General features: G+C 53.7%; 1 long non-coding RNA gene across 1 annotated transcript; it reads right to left on the reverse strand.

Annotated features, from left to right (window-relative positions):
* Positions 1-14,171: 14,171 nt before the first annotated feature.
* On the reverse strand, positions 14,172-16,988 carry LOC131381869 (uncharacterized). Its single transcript, XR_009210895.1, has 5 exons — positions 16,751-16,988; positions 15,597-15,688; positions 15,301-15,497; positions 14,615-14,811; positions 14,172-14,314 (listed from the first exon to the last, which is right to left on the reverse strand). It is a non-coding gene; the product is annotated as an uncharacterized LOC131381869 (long non-coding RNA).
* Positions 16,989-20,875: the final 3,887 nt, after the last annotated feature.

Below are 20,875 nucleotides of genomic sequence, written 5' to 3' on the forward strand. Positions count from 1 at the left end.
CTGTAGTGCCCAGGAGCTGACAGACAGCAGGAGAGGGGCTGCGATGGCCTCATTATGAATTCATGAGAAGATTTGCCCGGAGCTGGGGAGGCCTGGCCGGTCTCCGTCTCCCGCGCTTGTTCCTGAATTAGTGTTCACGTGGCAGGGCCCGCTTTGGACAGCATCACCACTGCCACCAGGGGGCACCCTCGGCTCACGCTGGGCCCGGCCCTCCTGTCCGCGGCCGGGCTGGGACCGTCCTCTGGTTCTGCGTCCTGCCTGGGACCCGTCTCCTTGTCTGTGCCCGGGCTGGGACCCTTCTCCTTGTCTGAGCCCTGGCTGGGACCCTCCACTGGGATGCAGAAAGAGGCCTGGGACGAGTGGACGTGCACAGAGGTCTCCACAACTCCCTGCAAGCTCGGTTACACCCAACCTCAAGTCATCTTCTCTCCGCCACGCCAGAGCCAACCACGCCTCCCGAGGAGCAGGTGCCTCCTGTCTGAGTGGCCGGAGAGACCCGGATGTGATGCCAGCGGTGCAGCAGGTGAGAAAAGCGGGGAAGGGCGTGGGGTCAATCGGCTGACGGCAGGAGCCCGGGGGGATCTTTCCAAGGCGTCTTGGTGAGTCCAGGCTGGGCTCTGGACGTCCTGGCCGCAGGGACGGGGTGTCGGTCCCCGGGGGCGGCAGAGCTTCTGTGTCCCCGCTTTGTCCCCTCAGGTCGGTGGGCACGTGGCACCCCAGGATACACAGACTGTGTGATTTAGAAAAACACCACGCAGACGAATTGTTATTTTGCAAAGCTGGCTTGTAATGAATGCTTTGGTCAGAAAATGCAAGGCTACCTGACCCCCTTTCTGTCATCTTCGAAAGAAGGAGGCAGAAGCCACGATCTGACCCGCACAGGAGCTCCGCCTGGAAAGTCAGCAGAGATGAGGCTGCTGGCCAGATGCACGTGTTTATGAAACAGCCTAGGCAGGATTTGGGGAGCAAGGGCCCTGCCTTTTCCCTATATCACTCGCCCTTAACCATTCTCATGTTAGCTTTGGAGCCAGCGATTGCTACGAGGCTCGCTCTAAAGTGACACCGACTTTTTAAGTGGCAAATGTTTGAAGGTGCTCACCAGCATGTTCCTCACTGTGAAATGCGTCACTTGATCCCTCGGGGTCAGAGGTGAGAGCTGCTGGGGACCTATTTGTTGCCATTACTGATCAGACTAATTTAAAAAGAAACGGCTGTTTGAGCCTCACGTGACCAGCCTGAGGCGAACTGATCTTAGGAAAAGCTGTGCGCCTCCTGTGGCCAAGACTGATGATGGGAATAAATTCATTTCCAGGGCTTGACAGGAAAATCACCTCCCTTCAGAAAATGACTAAAAGTGTTTTGTGTTTGATGCCACCTTTTAGCTTGTCCCTCAGGTCTGATTTAATTTGCAGGTTGAGTTGATTCTAGTCATCTTGCCATGTGTCTCTGTCTCCTCGTGCTACAAGGACACCAGCCATTGGATGAGGGCTGGCCCTAACGCAGGATGACCTCATCTGAATTGCAGTACATCTGCAAAGAGTCTCTTCCAAGGAAGTTTATGTTCATAGGTGCTGAGGGGAGGGACGGGACACCTCTTTCTAGGGGACACAATTGAACCCATAACCAGTGGTCAGGCTGCATGGACAGGGAGGCCGCCAAGGTGGCTCCCGTCCCCCGTGCAGAAGGTCACGGCCTTGCAGGAGTGGCTCTGCCACCATTAGACGGCGCTGCAGCCTCAGGGACGGGGCCCCCAAGTGCTCCTCCCTCCTCAGTGGGGAAACTGATCCCAGGACCTGCACTTCTCAGGGACGTGGTGCTGTTCCCATGCTCTATACTCTGATTCTGAAAAGACCCGCACAGGACGCCGTGGCCTGGTGATCCTGGCCTCCACATGCAGTTCCCAGGAGGGCTGGGCGGAGATGTTGTGAGAAGTGAGGAATGATCATGGCTGTTCAGATGCCTTTGGGAGGAACCTTGGTTAGACACCCAGGACCCGAGCTGGCAAAAACGGCTGGAGACACTGGAGCCGGGGGTCAGAGGTCAGGCCCAGCAGCACCAGGTATACACGCACATGCACACTGGCCCAGGCACGTGCAGCCACGCCCATGTAAATGCACACACACACGAACGCCTATGCATGTGTGCAGCACGCACCCCCATCACAGGCCAGGCCCATGTACATGCACACACACACACACACACACACATGAACACTCACACGTATGTGTGCAGCACACATCCCCATCACAGGCCAGGCCCATGTACATGCACACACACACACATGAACACTCACACGTATGTGTGCAGCACACACCCCCATCACAGGCCAGGCCCATGTACATGCACACACACACACACACACACACATGAACACTCACATGTATGTGTGCAGCACACACCCCCATCACAGGCCAGGCCCATGTACATGCACACACACACACAAAAGCACCCACGTGTATGTGTGCAGCATGCACCCACATCCCAGTCTGGGCCAGGTACATGTGCACATACACACACAAACACCCACATGTATGTCTGCAGCATGCACCCACATCCCAGGCTGGGCCCATGTACATGCACACACACACGAACGCCCACACACATGTGTGCGGCATGCACCCACATCCCAGGCTGGGCCATGGCCAGGTATGTGGCCTTCAAGCTCAGGGCTGCCCCTGGGGTCTTTGTCTCTGTGGTGAGGCAGCGTCTGGACTTTCCCCCTCAGACCCAGGGCTGGTGCCATGACCCATTCTGTGTGGCCGCCTGTCTCTTTCTCAAAAGAGTGGTCTCATGGAAGGTCTTAGAGCTGACACCTGGGTGAGGATAACAAAGCCTCATTCACTGGGCTGTGCTCATTTTATGGCCAGTGCTTGGTTCCCTTGAAGACCCAGGCTACTTTGATGTGAACGTTTGCTCCTTGAGAAGTCAACGCTGTTGACCTGGAGCAACGGTTCCCCTAACCGAGCTGAGACCTTCCCTGGAACTCCCAGGGGCAGCTCTTCCTAATCGCCTTTTATTGCTTTATAGGTGCCTGCAGCTTGGATAAGCTGGGGCACAGCAGGCCGTTATTGATAAGGATATTTCATACCTAACAAGGGCCAGGTGACATTTCCTCGTGGCTGCCCGTAGGGATGTGGGCTCAGATGTGAACCGAATGGAGAGAAAGAGACGATTGTGAAGGGAAAGGAAAACAAACGGCCACCTGCCCTGCATCCATGAAAGAACACCTGTGTTGACTTAGCCCGCGATGAGAATTCGCTTTCCAACCAATACGGTGTTTTATTTACCTAGAAAGACCCGTATGTGCAGTTCTCCCTTTTCATTAGAAAACTGACAGCATCAAAAGGAGATAACTCCTTTTTTCTTTTAATTGAAGAAGGTGGAAGAAAGTAACTCTTTCAAGGGAAATGGCCCGAGCTGTGGGTCAGGCTCAGACGGGCGCTGCGGTCGAGCTGTGGTGTTTCCATCCATTTGCTGCAGGCCTGAGCCTGGGTAGAGTTCATCCTCCCTGGAGACAGAGGTGGGAGATATGCTTTGCTATCCTCTATGGCTGAAGTCACCAGGGCAGAACTGCACTTCTGTGGCCAGCGTGGGTCACACTGAGAGTCGGTGTGACCCCCACACCTGCCTCTGTTCCCCGGGTCCTGTCCCTGGCACCTCCAGAGGCCCCTTCTTCACCTTTGTGATGCAGGCTCTCCCCAGGGTCTCTACAGCCCACAGGCCCCAAGCTTCTTCCACCAATGAGTGTGCAGAATTTGGTGGCAAATTAATCATTCTCCTTATTTTTATTACGTACTCTTCAAGCAAATGTGGTACATTGAAGAATGGGAATGACACATCCCTTCCATGCTTCTAAACTCTCTCTGATGGTCAGTTCGGAGAACATTTTACGGTAGATACAGTTTAAGTAGTTATTTCCCATGCAATTATTAAAGACAAGGAATAGAACATGGTGTTGCTTTTTCCAGAAGTAAGAGAGGCGCTGATAAAGGTATCAAGCCAAGGTGTCCTCCAGGGAAGGAGAGGGAGCTGGGGTTCAATGCCCAAATCCCAGGGCTCAAACTGCTGGCTGAGGTGGATGCCCAGGCTGGATACCACAGTAGGGGGTGCTGAGGCCAGGCCTGGCCACCTGCTTGGCCTCTGTGTTCCATGCTGTGATTTCCAGCAATCCTGGAGCGGTGGGGATTGATACCCCAGAGTTGAGGATTCTTGGCTCAATCCAGGGACCCAGACCCTCACATGGTCCCAGCCTCAGGACCCCATGAATGACCAGACAGCAGACACAGGCTCAGGTGAAACTCAATTCACTTCCTCCCACCAGCTCCCGCCATCCCTCCACTGCCACTGGCTCCACGTAGCCTCCCAGGGGGCTGGCTCAGGTCCAGCCCAGTGGCCATCCACACAGCCGGTGGGTACAGCTGCTCAGAGCCCAGGAAGGACAGAACCCACCAAAGCACCTGGATTGCAAGTGCGAAGTGGACTCCTTGTCACTTTTCTGGATGACACAGGGAGGGATATTGTTGGAAGGGACCCTTCCTTCCAGAGTCTGCTGCCAGCTGAGGGCACCCCGCCTTCCCAGCTCCTCCTCGCCGAGGCTGGGCTGGAGGAAGCCCTGTTTGCAGCTTCCCTGTGGTGGCTGCTGTCAGTGTCTCTTGTTTGAGGGATCTCGGGGCAGATCTCGCTCTGACCCAGGGTGAGAACAGACACCAGGCTCAGCTATGGCACCTCTAGTTTTGGAAGCTGAGTCCTCCCAGCCAGCTGCGGAAACACGCAAACTCCACTCCACGGCTGCCCAGGGCAGTGGTATTTGCACTGTGTCCCCTGAACGCTGGGGTTTTGCAGACATGACCTAGGGCGGAGTGCTTGACAGCAGGCGCCCCTGGTCCCTCAGCCCCTTCTCCCCCATCAGCCCTGCTCTTCCCATTTCATTTGTTGAGGTTTCAAAGAATGATGTTTGCAAAAAAGGTTCTGATGCCAAGAAACTGTGAGTCCCAGTGGCTAGGGCTCTTGCACCACCACCTCTATGGACGCCGCAAGCCTGGTGCCTCCCCCACAGAGTCATGGTGTGATGGCCTACCCCAGACCCATTGTCAGGCCAGCCCAGCACCGGTTCCCCTGGGACAGGGAGCGGGCCTTGGACCTGCCTCCAGCCTGCCCTCCGTCAAAGTGACTCTCCACGTAGAAGCCACAGGTCCCTGGGGCAGGTTACAGTGCATGGGTGTGAAGGCAGATGGGTGGATTTGAGTCTCATTTCTGTCTCTATTTAGCTTGGGAAACTTAATCACCACACGCGATCCAAATGTCTTAGCTGTAAGATGAACATAATAGTGAGGACTTGATACAACTGTGCCAATGAAAGAAAGCAGTGTTCTCGGGTACCTCACGGGTGCCTGGAGAGTGATCCCTGTTGGCTGCCATACTGCCTGCAGCCTCTGATGGGAACGCGTGGTCCTGCCTCAGTCCTCCATTCTCCCGGATTAGACCAGCCCTAAAAGGCTCTGCCTTTCCCCTCACGGGGCCTTTGTTCCCCCCGCCTCTTCAGCCCCATCTTGCCTCCTGTTTTTGTTTGAGAATGAGCTCCTGTGTGCATCCTGAGGCTGACGTGGGCAGGGAAATCTGGGAGATAGAAATCCATGGCTCTTTTCTTTTCAGCAATATAGTCAACTGTGTCTCAGGAAAATTTCTTATGATAGAAAATTTTAAAAATATGGTCTAAAACAGGCTGGGTGTGTTGGCTCACGCCTGTAATTTCAGCACTTTGGGAGGCCAAGGTGGGAAGATTGCTTCAGGCTAGGAGTTTGAGACCAGCCTGAGCAACAAAGTGAGATCCCATCTCTAAAAAATAGAAACATTAGCTGGGCATGGTGGCACACACCCGTAGTCCCAGCTATCTGAGAGGCTGAGATGAGAAGCTAGCTCGAGGCCGGGAGCTTGAGGCTGCAGTGAGCCGTGATGGTGCCGCTGCACTCCAGGCTGGGCAACAGAGCGAGGCCCAGCTCTAAACAGTCCTAAAACAGCAGCCGTGGGTATTATTTTGAGTCTGAGTGAGAGAAGGCATGAGAGAGCCCAGCTATAGACAAGTAATATCAGTGCCGAGGTAAACTCTAGGATATTCTGCCCACATACTCGGTTAGGAACTGGGGTTATTTGAAAACGGCCCATGGATATTTAGTAATAAGATGCAGTTGCAAATCTGGTTTTGTATCTTAAAATCCGGGACAGCCGTGTTTAATTTTGAATTACCTTTTAAAATTGTAAAAGAGGAATTGTTCTGGGGCGATGTGATACAGACGAGAACCAGGTGCAGCTGGGCCTCCCCCACTCACCTGGCCTTTCCTCTCAGCCTTTGCGGCACGGCTGGTCCCCTCTGCTGTGCGGCTCTGCTCTTAACGAGGTAACTCGATATGAGAGTTAGTTACCCCGTATTTTAATAGCCACATTGAATTAAAGGTTGGGTACCAGCTCTGGACTCTTGGCCCATCTGTCTCTAGAAGCAGGTCAATATGATGGAATAATTTTTTAAAATGGTTTTCCCTTAAAAACTCCCTCCATATGTCTGTTTGTAAACGTCTTAAATTTATCAACAGAATGGTGTCCACATATTTGATAAGTTAGAATATCTAAGCTAATATATCTTTTTTCCAGGGCCTCATTAAATCTGATATTTATAATTTTCCTGTAGTTACAATGTAAAAATAAAAGCCTGAGACCGCGGAGAGGGTCCTGTCCCAGATGCAAACAGCTATGCAGAGAGGGTCCTGTCCCAGACGCACACAGCTATGCAGAGGGGGCCCTGTCCCAGATGCACACGGCTAAATGCATTTTTAAAGTACAGGCATCTCTTGGGGGCTTTTGGTTTGGTTTGATTTTGGTTTGGGGTTTGCATTTCCATACCACAAGATGCTAAGTAATCTGTTGATTCAGTAAAGTATGTATTTAATTTCCAAAGAGGGCTCTGAGAAGGCTGGCATCGTGAAGCAGCCAGGATGTAGAGCTGAATTAAGGGCTAAGACCCTCACGGCCTCCACTTCCCGGAGGGCCCCACCTGGTGACGGTGGGGAAGCCCAGTGCCAACTCCAGGAATTCCCCAGCACCGCCTGGAGTGACACCGGCAGCCTTTCTTGCGTTCCCTTTAAGGCAGCTGCTGGAACCTGTGTCCCGGCGACAGTGCTGGGTGTGGCAGACAGGCCAGCTTCAGGACTGGCTCATCCCCAAGGCAACATGGTCATCACTCTAATTTTTCTTGTGGATATTTTCTGTTCTTCCACCAGCCTCCAGCTGTGAATCTAAGAGGAAGAAATTAGTGAGTTTTTAAATCTGATGTTTGTATTTCCACTCTTCCCGGCCTCTTCCCGGCCTGGAATTCACCACCGTGATGACCTCTGGGCGAGGTCACCTCTCCCTGACTTCTGATATCCACATAGCCTTGGGCGGAGCTCAGAAAAAACCTGCTAGTTCTGAATTCTGCGCTCTGGGAACCTCAGTGTCTCTGTGGTTCTCACCCCTGAGAATTCCTTATCTGTGGTCTGCACTCTCCCACTGCCCATGCAGCTGGGAAGGCTGACATTGATAGAATGGTCTCCAGGCACCCCTGACCTCAGAGGTGGGGTCGTCCCTGAAAGACAGTTCTGAGGCAGGCCGTGTGGCCACGTGCTTCTTGCAGATGGAGCTGTGTGGGCGAGCTCCTCCCAGCTGTGCAGTTTGATGGATAGATCCTTCCAATTTCCTCTTCTACTTGAATTAAACACCTACTCATATTCAACTGGCCAGAGCTGCCAAGTCCCACTGGGACGCGGTGAGTCCGACAATCTCCCGCACAGTCCTCCTGTTCCGGCTCTGATACCGGCTGACGTCTGAGCTCAGGCAGCCAGGCCCCCGGGACCTGTTTCCTCCTGGCTGAAGCAAGAGACAGTCCCTCGGGCCTCTCCCAGAATTGTCAGCAGTCCTTGTGTGTCTGTGATTTAATTCAACTTTATTTCCAAACTGTTCTTCCCTGGCAACCTAATAAATCAGCGTCAGACCTGGAACACACTCCTGAGGTTACTCCTTGATTCTACCCCAGGTGCCGTCGGCTGCCTGTTGGACCCGTTCTCCTGCTCACCCCGTTTCTCCTTCTCCACAGACTGTGCCGTCTGCTCAATGCCCTGGATACAGCGGGTGCCTCTCAGAGGAAGCTGAGTCTACCCCAGCTGTCAGGGATACACCCTCCCTAGTCCAAAAATAAGGTTTGCTGCAGAGTTTCTGCGGAAGGATTTTTGCTCTAAAAAAGACAGACGGAAAGATTTTCCCTCTCCACTGGATTTCACCTACTTAGGTGCAATGGTGCGTTCTTACTCCTAGCCTGAGAATGACCACACGCAAGTCGGGGCAAAGCTGAGTGACTGGCAGGAGGCAGAGTCTCAATCCCACACAGTCCGAGTCCCACACAGCCCGAGTCCACGGAGCCTGAGTCCACGCAGCCCGAGTCCATGGAGCCCGAGTCCACAGAGCCCGAGTCCACACAGCCTGAGTCCCACGCAACCTGAGTCCCACACAACCTGAGTACCTCACAGCCCAAGTCCCACACAGCCCGAGTCCCATATAGCCTGAGTCCCATATAGCCCGAGTCCCACGCAGCCCTGCTGGGCGATGCACTCATGACATGGGGCGTGTGATTTTCGCACTGCAGCTGCAAAAACCACACACACTTGGTGCCTCAAAACAACACAAATCTATCATCTTGTAATTCCGTGGGCAAGAAATCAGTCCCACTGGGCCCGAGTCAAAGTGTCCACAGGGGTGGCCCCTTCTGGGGCCTCTGGAAGAACCCCTTCCTGCCTGTTCTGGCTTCCAAGGCCACCGTGGTCCTCGGCTCCTGGCCCCCGCCATCTTCAGAGGGCATCGCTTCAACCCCTGCCCCTGACACCATGGCCCCTTCCCTCCCCTGAGGTCAGTGGCCCTCTGCCTGTCTTTTCCAGGGACACCTGTGATTAATTCAGGGAAATTTAGGGCCACCCAGATCACCCAGGGTCATCTTTCCTCTCTGGGCCCTTTCCTCAATCACATCTGCAAAGTCCCTTTTGCCACGCAAGGCCACATCCCCAGGTTCCAGGGATCAGGGCGTGGCGCCACGGCCATCAGATTCCGGGAATTAGGGCATGGCACTGCGGGCATCAGATTCTGGGAATTAGGGCATGGCACCGCGGGCGTCATGATTCAGCCTTCCACACTGGTAAGCCGTGTCCTTCATGTTGAAGTTATGTGCATTCTGACAGGTACAAACCTTCCATGTTAATTTCTTCATAATTAAGGAAGAACTTCCAATGGCCTCTCACCCAAGCCATGCTAAAAAGGTGAATTAATCAGGCCTGCCAAGCGCCAGCCATTGCTGCCACCCATGCCCTCCCTACCCTCAAGTTCCAGGGTCCTTGTTTAGAAAATTACCTACTGCCAGGCTGTGGGCATCTGCACAACAGTGAGTGACTTTCATTCAAAGAAATTACCAGAGCCCAATACAGGAGCCATGAGTCACCTGCTGTCACGTTTCCACCAGACACCCGTCCAGCACCCACCACCGGCAGCGCTGCTGGACTCCACGATGTGGTCACGTTTCCACCAGACACCCGTCCAGCACCCACCGCCGGCAGGGCTGCCGGACTCCACGAGAGTGCGTGAATGACAGCATGAGCTGGTGCCAAAACTTTCCATTTGGAGCCTCACGGGCGTTCAGCCGCTGACCACCCAGCACGGCCCTGTGGCCTGTGGACGCGTAGACAGGTTTTCTGCACAGGATGGTCATAGGTCTTTAGCTTTTCCTGCTTATTATTTTTAATCTGGAGAGAAACCAAAAGTGATGGCTGGTGCAGGGTTGGATTGAGACGCAATTGTGACATAGGTCCATTTGAAATGCTCCCAACACCGCCCCCCGCCCCCCGCCGCTTCCTGTCTGACGCCCCCGGCTGCATGCGCTTGCCCGTGTTGTTCATAACACCTGGTGCTTTGCTGGGTAATGTCATCAAGGGTTCTCCAAACCTTCAGAAGTGCCCTACACAGCTGTTACTCAAACTAAAGGGCTGTGGCAAATTAGGTAGAACCAGGACCGTGAAGGCTGGGAGGTGAAAGCTTTAGGGGAAAGAGGCAGGAATTACTGTGTGCTGGGCACGTGTTAGAGCCTAAGAATTCTGTCATGCACGTGCTGTTTATTCCACATAATTTAAAATTTAAAATCCTGGTCAGCCGGCATTAATGTCCTAATTTACAAACACGGAGACAGGATTTCACACAGGCTAACTACCTTGTTTAATGTCACAGAGTCCTGTGCTGGGATTCAAAGCCAGAGCTGCCCAGGTCAGCTGACAGCAGCCGGTTCTTCAGGAACTCACCCTACAGTGAGTTAGCTTTGCTTCTGAAAACACCACTGGAAGGCCACCATCAGTGGCGGATTTTATGGACACCCCCCACCCCCATCCAGCTGTGGTCACAGGGCCCTAAGCCTCAGTAGCCCTGGAAGGCCACCATCAGTGTTGTATTTTATGGACAGCCCCCACCCCCACCCAGCTGTGGTCACAGGGTCCTCAGCCTCGGTACCCGGGGAAAACATGGGGCGGACTTCTCTGTGATCTGATCAAATATTTGGTCAGCTTCCACGACAAGAGGTGACCCAGCAGATGGGGTTTGGACGCTGGAATATTGATGCTGAGGACACATTTTGCATGGGCCTTCAGAAGGAAGGAGAATGTGTTGTGGACCATTTGTGTGTGTGTGCGTGTGTGCATGTGTATGTATGTGTGTGTGTGCCTGCATGTGTGCATGTGTGTGCGTGTGTGTGCGTGCATGAGTGCGTATTTGCATGCATGTGCACGTGTGTGCGTGTGCATGTGTGTGCATGCATACATGCGTGTTTGCATGTGTATGTGTGTGCGTGTTTGTATGAGTGCGTGCGTGTGTGCATGCGTCTGCATGCTTGCATGTGTGTGTGCATGCATGTGTGAGTGTGTGTGCATGTGTGCATATTTGCATGTGTGCTTGTGTGCATGTGTGCGTGCATGTGTGTTTGCATGTGTGCGTGTGCGTGCGTGTGTGTGCATGTGTGTGTGCGTGCATGCGTGCATGTTTGCGTGTGTGTGTGTGTGCATGGCAGTTTTAAGTTAACTAGTTTTTAAAGTCAGCACAGTTTCATTGAATCAACTTGGTCAAAAGTCTGTCACAGAATTTGGAACCCATTAAAGGAAAGTTCAATGAGAAGCCCGTGTCTTCTCTTGGTCAACAATGGAACTTCTATAGAAATACTTAGGCAAAGACTTGAGTTTCCTTTGACCTACTTCTGGTGTTGAATCTGCTGAAGCTTGATAGGAATTTGATATTCTGGGTTAGTAGTTTTTTTCTGGGTGTAATTGCTTTTTCATCACCTGTGTGTAAGGGGAGGAATCACCTGTCCTAAGGACCTGGTGGAAGCTGAAAGGGGCTGTATTGGTTTCTGCAGAAAAATGAAGAGTAAGTCTGTCCATAAACTGCCTGGTCAGAAGGCCGGCTTCTCCCGGCAAAGGCCACATGACACATGGAGAATTCAACATCAACATTGAGTAAATGTGTTGGAATCTCACATTTTAGTTTCCCAGTTACTGGACTGTGCATTCCCACATTTACAATTATTGAAGTACGTTCAAGAATGTAGAGTGTGAGGTTTATATAGTCTTGAGCAGTGCCCTGCTATTAAGAGTGAATTATTTTTAAATGGAAATGAGACTCATCTCTCCTGGATCTGAAGCTTGCCGTCAACTACCAGGACCTGAGACCCCTCCCAGAGCTTCCCATTTTCCTTGGGAGGAAGCCCTATTGTTTCAGTGGGTGTGTGCAGAAGGGCAAGTTCTCCTAACGTGAACATTGTTAATGAAAGTTCTGCCGTTTTTCTTCTTGTGAACAGCCCTTAGCTGGTGAGCTGGGGAAACAGGGCCACAGGGGAGTCAGGCCTATGGGGGTGTCCGGACAGAGGGGCCGGGTGCGTGAGCTTTCTGGGGTGCCTCTGCCAGCTTTGAGCATTCTGTTAGTCCGGGCAGAGAAAACATGCTTTTCTAAGTCAAAAACCACTCATAAATCATGGATTAGGAGTTACAACACCACCGCAAATCCAGTGCTGCTCAGAGTTAAAACACGTCCTCGCCCCGCACACGCACAGGCTCTCTCTGTGCCATCACCATCCATCTGGTCTCCGGGGCCTGTTTCCGGAATGTGAGGAGACAAGGGCTTGGGGTGCGCCTGCCGCTGTCCTCACGGACTCCTGGGGCAGCCCCAGGCACCCGCGAGAACCCGCCCCGCCACCACCAGCCAACTTGGAGGCAACAAAGAGTGAATCAGAAATGCATGGCTGACATTTCCCTGAAAATAAATATATGCTAAAAAATTAAAGGGAAATGTGGTTGGCCAAATGCATTTGGGGTTTTAATCAAACCAAAGTTATGTGAAAAACAGCCTGAAATACTCAAGTCACCGAGGCCTCAGGCGAGGGTCCACGAAGTCTCCCTGGGCACTCGTGTGTGGGTGGGACAGGGCCAGTTCTGACTTGGCCCCCTCCTTCCTCCCTGGGGCTTCTTCCCGGGCGCAGAGAGCCAGGCAGGGTTAATAATGTTTACTACGTGCTTTGATGAGGCAACTGTCTATTTGAAGCAACTAAGATCAGTTTATATATTGAATCTGAAATAAACATACCCATATGAAGAGAATTTTTTTTCAAATTTTCCTTCTTTCGAGAGGCCCAATATAATCCTTTTGCTGCTTTATGGAGACTACACATGTCCCTTGAAAGCATTGAGGAGGGAAACAAAGCTAAGTGGCCGGTGGAGCTGCCCCCACTGAATCTGGGCATAATTCCATCTCAAATGAAAGTGGGTGGAAGAGCTATGAAAACAATTTTGGAAAGGTGGCCGGCTGTGAATCAACACCTTGGGGAATATTTAGGAAACTCACTGAATTTGCCTGTGGACATAGCAACTGAGTTTCCCAACGCACATGTGAGAATATCGTGAGGTTGTCCTGCCCCGAATTCTGATGCACAAGAAAGGGCAGGAGCAGAGGCCTGCATGGTTCGTGGATCGCCCAAGTGCCAGCTCTGCCTTTGCTCTGATGCCAAACCGAGGAGGTCTGCATTTTCATCTGGGAAGGGGATGGAGTATCTGTGCCCCTGGCATGACCGTGGGGAAAGCCTTCTGCTCCACTCATGGGAAGCCAGACCATGGTCTTGCTCACATTCTGAGAGACAGGGACCTTTGGGGGTTGGCACACGGAAATAATTCAGATGCATTCTCCCGGCGGGCAGGGCACCTCTGTGTCTGCCGGTGGGTCTGGCTCTGGCTTTGCAGCTGCAGGTTTTGCAAAGCCATGGGAGCTGCCTGCCAAGCTGCTGGTAGCTGGAGGCCTTGGCCGAGGTGGGCTGCAGTGCCTGTGCCCGCACAGGTGTGCCCACCCAGGTGTGCCTGCTCAGGTGTGGGGCTTGTCTCACACACTCCTTGTGCCAGTTTTTCCTCCCAGCTGGAAGTCAACAGGGACAAATAGCCCCAGGCCCCTTAAACTGGAAACTCTCAGTCACCCATTCCTCCTGGTCTGAAGTGTGTGAGAGAACATGGTGCTTTGTACACACATGTGAATGTGGACAGCATTGCATGTGTGTCCCACGTGTCCCATGGAGGCTGCTGAGCTGTTGCAGCTGTTCTTGCAGAAACAAGCTGAATTCTTGCTTTCAGGTTATGAAAAAAACCTGGCACTGCACTGGAGGTTGTGGGACCTTCTGCTAACATTTGGCCTGGGGGTGCTGGAAGATCCCTACCCCTTGATGACACCCTCGGAGGCTGGCTGAGGGCACCACCTTCCTATGAGTCCCTGCCGCAGCCTGGCAGCGCTTCCAGCCATCTGGCGGGGCTTGCCGTGCACCTGGGCTGATCTCTGTCCCTGACTGGGAGCCACACTTCACCCAACAGCTTTCCTTTCTCTTCTAGGAGAGGTGAGGATGGAAGGAAAGACAGGTTTGATGGAAAACCAGGTGGACTTTTGCAGATTTATTTTTTAATTTTGTGTATCTTTGAGTCACAGAATCCAAAAGTAGTTATGTGGATGCAACACATTAATTAAGGCAAACAGCAGCAAAGGGGACATGAGGGGTGGAGCCCCCTCTCCACCGCTGTTCACCAGCATTTCTGTGACCCAAGGTGATGTGAAGGATGGAGCCCACTCTCCTCTTCTGTGCACCAGCTCCGCTGTGACCATTGGTGTCATTCTTCTTTAATGGAGGGTCCTGTGCTTGGCTTCAAAGGCCTCCTCCAGCTGGGCCGCCTCAGGCAATTTCCTGCATGGTTTTAACTCATCATGTATGTATATGTCATGTGTGTATGTGCCATGTTGTATATGCAGGGCATGTATGTACATGCCACGTTGTGTACTCGCCAGGTGCATTTACGTCGTGTGTGCAGATGCCACGTGGTGTATACGCCGCGTGTGTATACATGTGTGTTCATCGTATGTATGCATCATATACATTTAAACTAAAGCCCCTGCAGGCATGTGCTGGTCCACCCCTGCCTTGAGTGCCTGCACCCATCCAAGTTCAGGGCTAGTTCTGGGCAGAACTGGGGTCTCGGGGGCTTACCCCTGTCAGGGCTGCAGGGCTGGGGAGCCTTTCCCATCCTGAGTTTTAATTCAGTGCAGGAGGTTCCGGAGGCCTTGTGTGCAGGCTGGCCACCTCCTGAGCATTGAGTCTTTGGTGGGTGACGTTTACTGAGGTTCCCAGGGTGGGACTGCGCAGCTGCCATTGGTGAACTCAGAGCAGGACCTGCCCCGAAGGAACTGCAGGGGATGGGGCTGTGTCCGTGCCAGCCTTGCAGCAATCTTCCTCTTCTGTCCTCAGAGGCCTCGCAGGGCAGTGGACGGCCGGGGCAGTGTGAGGAGATGGGGACACATGTCAGCAGGGGCCCTTGGGTGGAGGAAGCTGGCAGGATGAAGCCGTCCCTCCATCTCAGCTGCCCATTGTGTAGAATTGGCCCAAGCCTGGGGCCTTCTCTCTGTTTAGCCTCTGTCCCCAGCAGAGGTTCTCAGGCCTGTGTTTCCACCTGTCCATTGAAGGGGCTCCGTCAAGCCCTGGAGGTCCCCGGGGAGGAGAGGGTGGCCTAGCTCCAGCCACCAGGCCTGCCTCAGAAGGGAGAGCCCTGCTTTATCTATTTTGTTTGTTTGCATTTCTGGGCAAGATTTTTTTTGAAGAAAGAAATCTGAGTCTGAGGCTTAAAAAAAAGTTTGGAAACCTCTACTTTAGGTTTTCGATGACTGCTGTGTACTCACTGTGCTAAAATAAATGCTGCTTTGCTCCGTCGTCGTTCAGCTCGGCATCATCAATTGTCCCTCTGTTCTCGTGATAGCTGCTGGCCTCACAGGCAGGATGTCCGTACGAAGGGCCGCCTGCGGCAGCGGGAGCCGGCCGACCACACACTCGGCCTGTGTGTTCAATATCGCCTCTGTGAACTGTGCCCTGGAAGTGACTTTTGAGTTGACAAACCAAAAACTCAACAGCCAGTAAGAAACTAAGCTACTATCATATACAGAAAATACCCACGTCACATACAGAGATAGAGCATTACCTGGGTATATGAAACTACACTCAGTCTTTACAGCTTCCACTGCATGCCGGCTCTGTCAGTTACACAACTTGAGGACAGTCTTGGTCCCTGCCCTTGAAATGAGATTGGTTGAAATAATATTCTGTTTAAAATATTTGAATTTCCTGTAATAGCATGGCCATGTTCTGGGTGCACATGAAATGTTAGCCATTTCCCAAAATTATTACACAGTAAGATTTGTTCAAGTTTCTGATAGTCTTTTGTTAGGAGTGTATTGAGCATGTATGAGGTTGAACACACGTGGTGGCAGCCTGGTCAGGGGCCCGGTGTCTCCTCGGGCCTTGGTGGGAGCTCCCAAGGATCCTGAGGCTGCAGCCTCAGCCAGGGCCTCCTGCCCTGCTCCAGACAGGCCGGGGTGCTGGGAGCCAGGCCTGCTCGTGGGAGGAAGCCCGTGGTGCATGCTGTGTTCTGGTGCCCAGAGTCCCATAGAGCCACCAAGTGGGCAACTTATGACACCCCTCCTCCCTGCCCATCCCCGGCTCACACCCTGGGACCACCTCGCACAGTAACCACCTTCACTCAGACCCTTGTTTCCTGGGAAACCAAACCTTCCTAAGACACACAGATGTAGAAATCCCAGCACGTACAGAACTGTGTGCTGTTTACACAAATGAGTAAACAAAACCAGACGCAGGTGCGAGGAGTGCAGTGGCCAAGTCCAACCACCGCAGCCCAGGCTGGGGTCAGATGCATCAGACGCAGGTGCGAGGAGTGCAGTGGCCAAGTCCAACGACTGCGCCCCCGGGCTGGGGTCAGACGGACAGGCAGTAGCTCCGGCCGCTATGGGGGTATGTGGTCAGGTCAGCTGTCTGCTGAAACTAAACCCAGTGTCCTGTTTCCAGGTGGGAATTTGAAGTGACCAGTTGTCTGCACCAGGGTGCGGGGGGGCTTGCTGCCTGCCATGGCCTCGGAGCCTGTCGCAGCATGTAAATCTGGGGTGAGAGGCCTTCACGCCTCTGCCTGCCCTCCTCACCTGACCCCCGGGACGCCCTGGCTCCTGGAGGTGGGAGGAGAGTATTGCCTCCTGACCCGAGCGGCACCTGCTGCTCCTGCCATCGTCTCCTGAATCCCTGGCCGCCTTTATCCTCACACCTGAACAGAGGAAACCATCACACCTTTGTGCCCAATGAGGGAGGCCCAGAGGGCTTAAACCTCGCCTGCTGTGATTTCCACCGTGTTCTCCATAGGTGTAAGATGGGTCATCCTCTAGCCAAGGGGGAGCTGCCCAGCCGACCGCTGGAAGCTGTTCTCCAGCTGCTCCCAGCCCAGCCCAGGTCAACCAGCCCCGTCCGTGTATGCAGCCTCAAACCGATGATGCTGTTGCCAATCTTTGCTTCTCAGCTGAATGTGTTTTCTGATTACAACGTAGTACAGACTTAAAAGAGGACATAGAAAAGTTGAATTGGAGGGAGGAAGAACGGGAAGAAGACGTGTTATCATTTTAACACCTGTAAGTCTCTTCAAATTTTGATCTATTTCCTAAAATACACACAGGCATGCAAACATAGGCACGCGCATGAATACACTGTATGCACACCAGGGAGGCAGTGAGCACACGAGCTTTATGGTCAAAGGAATTAATTTGAGTTGCTAGGTAACATGCACTTCCTCAGGTCACTCATTTCGAGGGTGATGATATTAATCATAGGAACCACCCTCAGGGCTATTGCGGGGGTTACAGGAGGAAGCAGCGCAGAACCGGGGGGGCTAGGGCGACTCGCAATCCTCAGGTACAGACACCAGCTTCTATATAATGGCACACACTGTGGGTGTTGTGTAAATACGCTTACAAAAAACAACGCTGAGACCAGACTTGAACATTTTCTCTTGACTCCATACTTTGAAAACTTTCCTATATCCCACACGAATCTTGTTCTGTAATTTATGAAACCCATCCCCTCTTGTGAGGGCAGCTTTGGGCTTCTCTCTTGTACGTGTCCTTCACTCAGCAGTTACAGTGGAGATCTCTGGCAATTTCTCTAAAGTAAAATGGAGGAAACTTAGTTGTATTCCTGTAGCCCTGGTGGGCGCGTGGCCACATCTCAGGATTGATTCCAACTTGAACTCACTGCTACCCTCCAGGAAATGGTAATTTCCAGTACCTCCTTGCCCACCCCAGGGACTCAATGATCTCTCCTTTCTCAGCCAAGGAAATGAGGTTTGCTGGGGCCAGGTTCCCTGCACCTGCTGGTGCCCCGTCACCTCCTATTTGCCTCATTTTCCCTTCCTCTTCATGTCCTCCCTCTCCTCCTCGTTACAACCACAGTTTCACCTACACGCTGTTAATTTTTAAAAATCGGGCCCTATTGATAAAAATAAGGGAATTCACAACACGGGTTGTGCATCAATGGGGCCCCTGCTGGTTTCCCTCCTCCTGCTTCTGCCGGCAGACCCACAGTTCTGGTTTCTGTGGAAGGGCCAGAGGAGCAGGAATTGGTTAAACAGTGATCAATCACACTGAACAATCCGGATCCCGAGGCACGTAAGCTGCACTGCCTGAGGGTGTTTGATCCACCCTCTGTTGCCCTGGACTGCCTGGGGCGCCTCACCAGCCACTGTTGGGAACGCTCCAGCGCTACCTTTGCTGGGGCTGGGACAGGTTGACTTTGTCACTGGTGCACTTTGTCATGATGCAGGCTCTGCTGGCCGCTGGTCAGGGTCCCTCGTCATGAGCCCCACTGACACGCGCATGCCCCACACTTGCTCCTCCTTTTAGCCACGCGCCCTACTTCCTGAGGGACCAAGTGACCTCACAGCAAAGGCAGCGGTGCAGCTCCATGCCCAGAGAGACGGGTGGGTCCTGAGACCCGGGAGCCCCCTCAGGGGCCTTCCCAAGGGCAGCCTGTGTTTGAACAAAGCAGTGCCCTGTCCAAATAACAAGGAAGAGTGAGCACAGAAGGTGAAGCCCTGGAGCCCAGGGCAGCTTCCTGAGCTCCCATGACAGGAAGCATGGGGAGCAAAACTAACAAAGCTGCTCCAGAGTCCTCGCTCCAAGACGCAGGGCTTCTAGACCACCCACACCTCCCGGCAGGCCCTGGGGGATGTCTGGGGGGCTGGGAGGTCAGCTCTGCCCTCTGCTTAACCCAGTTCCTCACCCCTGCACCCAGAGCACACCTGTCCTGACCTCATCCCCCACCACACCTGTCCTGTCCTCATGCCCCAACACACCTGCCCTGTCTCTCATCCCTCAGCACACCTGTCCTATCCCTCATGCCTCAGCACACCTGTCCTATCCCTCATGCCTCAGCACACCTGTCCTGTCCCCATCCCCCACCACACCTGTCCTGTCCCTCATCCCCAGCACACCTGTCCTGTCCCCATCCCCCAGCACACCGGTCCTGTCCCTCATGCCTCAGCACAATTATCCTGTCCCCATCCCCCAGCACACCTGTCGTGTCCCTCATGCCTCAGCACACCCGTCCTGTCCTCATCCCCCAGCACACCCGTCCTGTCCTCATCCCCCAGCACACCCGTCCTGTCCTCATCCCCCAGCACACCCGTCCTGTCCTCATCCCCCAGCACACCCGTCCTGTCCTCATCCCCCAGCACACCTGTCTTATTCCTCACCTGCTCACATAGTAGGCCTGGCCATGGGCTCTGGTAGTTTCATACATTTTTTTTTCATAGCTCCAGGTACTCCTCCCTTATAGTGAGGAGCTGTACTAGTCAACCTCACCCAGACAGATTCAGGACCAGAAATCTACTGTCTCTGTGCCCAGCGTTTCAGACAGAATATTGACAAATGGCAGTTTGCATATCCCTAGAGGCCAAGGCTCTGAACACACTCCTGGATAAGGAAACCACTTTGGAGGCCAAGGTGGGCGGATCACTTGAAGCCAGGATCACATGAGACCAGCCTGGCCAACATGGTAAAACCAAACCTCGTCTGTACTAAAAATGCAGAAAATTAGCTGGGCATAGTGGCACGCACCTGTAATCCCAGTTACTCGGGAGGCTGAGGTAGGAAAATCGCTTGGACCCGGGAGATGAAGGTTGCAGTGAGCCAAGATCATGCCACTGCACTCCAGCCTGGGTGAGAGAGACTCCATCTCAAAAACAAACAAACAAACAAAAAACAGATTTAGAGATTTCAGCTTGTACTTAGGAGCTCAGAGTGGGAAGCCTCTGGGGACAGGAATGCTTTGGTGTCCCCGTCACACCCTTCTGGAGGTTTCCAAGGAACAGATACGGCATCGCAGAGAAGGGTGTCACAGTGAGAGTTCCCCCGCCTTGCTTGTCCTCATTCCAGCTTCCTGGCTTTGAGGAAACCCAAGTCTCCCTGGCCAGGTTTCTCATCTGCCTGGTGGGGGCTGGGCAGGCGACTTCCAAGCTCTGTGGGCTGAGCCCACCAGGCCTGTGGTTCGGGTGCTGCCCTGCACACCGGGCGAGGCAGCCCAGACGGAGCCCAGCACAACCCAGATGCTCCCCGCAGGAGGTGGTGGATCTCACATCTCTCTCTGCCCTCTGCCCTGCTGGGCATGCAGTGGGTCTCCCTGGGGAAAGCAGGGCTGTGCCAGAAGGAATGGGTGGAAGTGGGAATGTCGGAGCCAAGGGACTCTGGATTTGGTCCTGGCCAGCATTGCATGAGGTGCTGGGTCACAGGAGCCAGAGCCAGTGACTTGCAAGAGCCCCGCAGGTGGTGGGGTCCCTCCAGCCTGTGTGTGGTGTCACAGTGACGGTGGCCACATACAGCCCCGCGGGTGGTGGGGTCCCTCCAGCCTGTGTGTGGTGTCACAATGACAGAGCCCACGTACAGCCCCGCAGGTGGTGGGGTCCCTCCAGCCTGTGTGTAGTATCACAGTGACGGTGGCCACGTACAGCCCCGTGGGTGGTGGGGTCTCTCCAGCCTGTGTGTGGTGTCACAGTGACGGTGGCCACGTACAGCCCCACGGGTGGTGGGGTCTCTCTAGCCTGTGTGTGGTATCACAGTGACAGTGGCCATGTACGGCCCCGTGGGTGGTGGGGTCCCTCCAGCCTGTGTGTGGTATCACAGTGACGGTGGCCACGTACAGCCCCGTGGGTGGTGGGGTCTCTCCAGCCTGTGTGTGGTGTCACAATGACAGAGCCCACGTACAGCCCCGCGGGTGGTGGGGTCCCTCCAGCCTGTGTGTGGTATCACAGTGACGGTGGCCATGTACAGCCCTGTGGGTGGTGGGGTCCCTCCAGCCTGTGTGTGGTGTCACAGTGACGGTGGCCATGTACAGCCCTGCGGGTGGTGGGGTCCCTCCAGCCTGTGTGTG

This window comes from Hylobates moloch, unplaced genomic scaffold, assembly GCF_009828535.3.
Source record: "Hylobates moloch isolate HMO894 unplaced genomic scaffold, HMol_V3 SCAFFOLD_2, whole genome shotgun sequence".
NCBI classification, from domain to species: Eukaryota; Metazoa; Chordata; class Mammalia; order Primates; family Hylobatidae; genus Hylobates; species Hylobates moloch.